The sequence below is a fragment of the Andrographis paniculata genome, unplaced genomic scaffold (assembly GCF_009805555.1).
Source record: "Andrographis paniculata isolate CXL003 unplaced genomic scaffold, ASM980555v1 Contig14END, whole genome shotgun sequence".
Taxonomy (NCBI): domain Eukaryota; kingdom Viridiplantae; phylum Streptophyta; class Magnoliopsida; order Lamiales; family Acanthaceae; genus Andrographis; species Andrographis paniculata.
In genome coordinates this window covers 1,684,885-1,690,884 of record NW_026137424.1, presented here as the reverse complement: position 1 = coordinate 1,690,884, position 6,000 = coordinate 1,684,885, and positions in this window count along the sequence as shown.

Here is a 6,000-nt window from a genome sequence, read left to right as displayed (position 1 = left end):
CGTGTCGAACAATTCAAAGTTGTCGCTGTTTTGGTGAATGCGATTTTATTGGCAAGCGACGCCGAATAGCGACTTATGGGACGGCTTTAAAATCATACAATAATAATAATAATAATAATAATAATAATAATAATTTGAGCTGTAACACTGTGTCCTTGTTTTTTTTAATAGAATTATTTTATTTATAATTTTACAATATACCCTTCCTCTGCAACATTTTTTTTTTTATTTATGTTAAATTCACTGTAATATTTTTAAATTTAAAAATAATTAATAATATTTATATATATATATTAATATACACTTCATTTTATTCAATCACATCACTTAATATTTAAATTATGTCAAATTATCGTACTTAATATTCTCCGTCTAAATTATCATTTTAAACACTAATATTGCACAGTGTTTGGAATGAATGGAGTATGAGTTTGTTTACTTTGTATTTTTGAATAAATATATTTTTTATATTAGTAAGCATCAGTAATATAAAAAATAACAATTTATACTCCCTTTGTCCCAGTTCAAAAGGGCCATTTGGGGTTTTGCTGTAGATTAAAAATTAATAATATTTTATTAGTTATTGAAAATGTGTAAGAGGTTTTGACATTTTGTCATTCTTTATGTAAAAAATAATTATACATGTGATGATATGTTTGTAATTTAGGTAAAAGTTAAAAGGTATTTTAGTATTGATGTATGATTATTTTTACTAAAAATAAGAAAATGATACTTTGGACTAGAATATATGAAAACAGTGAAAATTGTACGTTGAATTGGAACGGGGAAAGTATTATGTTTTTTTTTTTTTCCAATGAATAAAGTATATATATTTTAATATATTTGTATTAAATGTATATATAAATTTTTTTTATGACATTGGAAAATATATTGGGCAAACAAAATCATTATGTTCAATTATTTAAGTTAATCTTTATATTTAAAATACCATGTTAAATAATTATTTATATTTTAAAATTTAAAAATAATAAAATAAATAAATATAGAATTGATAAACAATTATTTATATTTTAATCATAAATAAATATTTATATTTTTTTATTTATTTATATTATAACAAATTTTATTTTTAACAAAATAATATTCATATTATCGTATATATTTTATTAAAATATAATTATTAAAATAATTAAACATATTTTTTCAATTTTTAATATTATATACATTATATTTATAAATCAAATTTTAATTAAATAATCACTTTTAACTCAATTTTCACCTCAATAATCGAAACACACTCTAATTTTGTTAGAATATGCAACCATTATTTTTAGACTTGTGTCCATTGAGTAAATTTTCTGTTAAATACAATAATTTACAAACTATGCTAGCATAGTATTACATATTGGGGTGAGCCTAGCTTATGGGGTAGATAATAGCCACATTTTTATATTTTACTTTGAGTAAAAATCATTTTTGTACTATTCAATATCAAAATTATCAATTTTGGTCCCATTAAAAAAAAATTATCAATTTTAGTCTCACTCAAATGAAAATTTATCAATTTTAGTCCCAAAATGGTTGACAGAGACTGAACACACAGCCGTATTAGATGACTCAGAAGGTGACTGGGCGTTCCAAGCAGCCAACACGGCCGTGTTGGTCTCAACACGGCCGTGTTGATTACCCTGCACTTTTGAACACGGCCGTGTTCCTGTCCGTGTTCTGAACACAGCCATGTTCCTGCCCATGTTCTCAACACAGCCATGTTCTAGGCCATGTTCACGACCATGTTTTCAATATAATCATATTGTAGGTTATATTTATTATTTTTTTCACTTTTTGGTTAAAATTATTTGATATATATATTTATAATTTCTGAAAAAAAATTGTAATAGTAAAATCAGGTGTAAAACCTGACAAATTATAATAAGATCATAAAATAAAATAATTAAAGAGTTTGTTCTAAGACGATCTTCCATAAGAAAAAATTTAAAAAATAAAATATGCATATATTAACACAATATATAATATATATATACAAAAAAATCAATAATTCAATATAAGATATTATTTTTTATGTTATCAAATTAATTCCTCACATCTAACATAGAAAGACATTCATCCAAAAATTAAAAATGAACAAATTCAAAGTTAACATGAAAGTGTGTTTTTAAAATTAGATTGACTCAATTTAAATTTGAATTGAAATAATTATTTGATGTGATATAACTATATTTTGATATGATAATTAAAAATGAAATTTAGTGTAATAAAATAAATAAAAAATGAATGTTGAATTTGATATTTTTAAATGAATTTTTTTTTAAAATAATAAAATAAAAAGTTAAAACATACAAGTAAACACACCCTTTGAGTTTAAAATATTTTTATATTAGATATGAAAAAAATGTATTCTTAAAATAAAAATAGATGTTTTGTATTAAATCATCTATTTTTAATAGATATAATATTATATTTTATATAAACCCTTTGAGTTTAAAATATTTTTATATTAGATATGAAAAAATGTATTCTTAAAATAAAAATAGATGCTTTGTATTAAATCATCTATTTGGGTCAGTTATTTCAAAATGTTGGAAATGAGCTTTTTGGTCCAAAAAGCTATTCCAAAAAGCTAATTTATCAAACTGGTCAAACAACTAAAAACTATTCAATAAGCTAATTTGTCAAACACCCCCTTAATATATATTCTGACAATACATTATACTTCCTCCGTCAAATTTCAAAAGGGTCTTTCAGCGTAGATTAAAAAATGATAGTATTTTATTGATTAGTGGAAGTGTGAGAATTTTTGATATTTTGACCCTTTAACTTTATACATAAAATAATTGTATTGTAATGATCTATTTGTATGATTACTTTTATTTTATTTTTATTTTTTAAAAAATACTTTTAAGTTAGATAAACAAAAATAGTAAAATAGTACTCTGAATTGAGACAGAAAGAATATTATTGATTTTCAGCGTAATATATATATATAATATAACACAATATATAAATTGTAAAATGCATACTTCTATATAAGAGATTAAAGTATTATGCTATATAGAAGATATGTTGTATGTGTTGGGTATGTGTGCCGATTGGATCATATAGCACAGTGTTGATTTGAACATGATAATACCTACACTGTCACCGATAGTGACAGAATTAACCGTAGGATTCCTGAGCAAAATATCAATTTTTTTTTTTTATCAATTAATTTTATTTTTTTTTCGATTTTTCTAAGTACAACCGGGTTTAAAAAAGGAAAAAATTAGTAAAAATGAAATAGTTTAGAAAAAATTTCAAAAAAACTACATAAAATTTAATATTTTTTTAATATAAAAAATTCCAAAACTAAAAGTGTAAATTAACCAATAAGCAAAATTTTTATTATTTTTTTATACTATAAAATAAAAAATTATGGGGATAAATTAATAAAAAATACACAAATTTATTATTTTTTATACTAAAAGTACATATATTTTGGGGGCCGGGGTTCGGCTTTCCCTAGGCCCCATTTAGGTCCGTCCATGGTCACAGTGACTTATGAATTCCCGTATGTTTTAAAATTATTGTTTACTAATGTGTAAATCCGTGCGATGTACAATTTGTATAAATTGTTGAAATAATATTAAACAAATGCTCCATCCGTTGGACACTGGATTTAAGAAATATTGATATTATATGTGTAGTTGGTGAAAAGTAAGGATAAATGACTTTTTTGTCCGTATAAAAAATAGTGGCAATTGTGTAATAATAATGAAAAAAATAAATGTAGTTTTATAATTATATGATTATTTATAGAAATAAAACTATAGTTTTTTTACGGACAAAAATAGTAAATAAGAGTATTGTATTGGGACGACGGAGTAATTAATTATAGGGAAAATATTTTGTAGAAGCATACAAATATTCTTAAAAGTAATCAACAATTAATACTAAATTTACTATGTGACTATTTTTTTTTTATTGTGTCGACGAAGATATAATTAGTACTATATATATAAACAATTTATAAAAGTGTTAATAAATTCTCGTACTAATTATATATCATTTCCTGTTATATATTTAAAAAAGATATTAGTATACCAAAATAATTAACAATGAAATAATATATATGTATATTTATACGTATAAAATATGCTTGAATTTGTAAATTTTTGAAATAGAAAGATAAATTGAAATTTTTGTGTGACAATTTTAAAATTTTGAAATAATATATATGTATATTTATACGTATAAACTAATTGTATCGTCTTTTATTGTCTAATTAGCATCATATCTATATTAAAGATTGGACATAAAATATAAATAAAAAATTATGATGTATTTATAGTTATATAAACATACAATCTTTGTAAAATTAGTTTCACTTTAGATATTTTAAACATCAATATGATCAATTCGTCCAATAATATAAAAAAAATTAACATTCATATAAAAATAAAAACATTAAATAAGTTGAAAAATTAATTATAAAGTTAGTATATATTATACAATAATTATGTAACAATTTTTAATATAGTTATTATATAAAAAAATATATGACATAATTAAATTATTTATACAAATTAGAATAACTACTACAGTAAAATGGAGAATTTGTTTTAAAAACTAACTTTCAATTTTAATTTTTTTTTTTAAATGAGTAGATAGTCATTTAATTTCTTATTGTAAATTTAATAATTCAATAATTTGTAATATTTTACACGTATGACCACTCAAAACTCTTTATTTTTATATGTCTTCTCAAGTAACAAATATTTTATTTACCTTTAAAAATTTCTATTTTTTTTACAAAACTAATTTATAGTAATGATAAATAAAGTAAATAATTTTTTATTAGTATTAATAAATTTTTTTTTTTTTTTTTCTAAAAACTAATATTCATATGGTATATATATTTTATTGAAATATATAATTTTTAAAATATTCAAAGACATAATTTATTTTTTTTAATCATTAAATAATAATAATCACTATTTAAATAATTAATTTATACTACATAAATTCTCATACCCAAACAAAATGTTGCATATTTGTCGGGACGGAGGGAATATATTTTAATACTTATCGAATTCAATATTTTTGAAAACGATAAAGATAAAAAATTTATAAGAAAAAGCTAATATAAGAATAGAAATGAGATTGAAATAATCTATAAATTATCAATTATAAATATTATTAAGTTTAACAAAAAAAAATAACTGTAAAATAAATAAGATTTTGCAAAATATAAATAAATATTATACAATATTAAATTATTTATACACTAAACAAAGTATAAAAATAAATACTGTGATTATATATCTTCCCCAAAATAGTAAGATAAAAAAAGAAAATTTTTATATAAAAATAATGAAACAAATCTGAAAAGAAATGGTAAACCTAAACTCCTTCATCTTCATGTTTGTCTTTTTCTTAAATCAAAATAAATACTCCCTCCCCGTCAGTTAGAAAGTATACATATTTTTATTTTGGGACGTCCAATTACAAAGTAACCATTTCATTAAATACTTCATTTTTTTCACAAATACCCCTACTTTACATCACATCATTACTTTTATACCAAAAAAAATAAGGGCAAAAATGTCATTTTACTACTTTTACCTAACCACGGTATAAAAGAAATTGTAAAAATTATAAATTTTAGAAATTTTTTATATATGTGAATATTTTGATTTCGGATTACTCAAGTCGAGTTTGTTTGTGTTGAATTTTTTAATCTATTTAATTTTTTTTAAAAAAAAAAAAAATAGATAAACATTCTAATTTCGAATTTGTTGAATTTGAACATGTCGAATTGGCATCGGATCTTTGATTCGTCTAAATAAACAGGTTGATTTCGAATTAAGTAATTTTTGGGGGTTGTAATTGTAAATAGAGAGAGCCATTGTACTATTTAGGTTTAGGATATTTTGTTGAAAGTCAATAACAATATCCAGAGCCAGGCTGACTACCTTACACAGTTACACGCAACACTCTACACCGCCTATACATACAGTATATGTATATATAATATATATATAA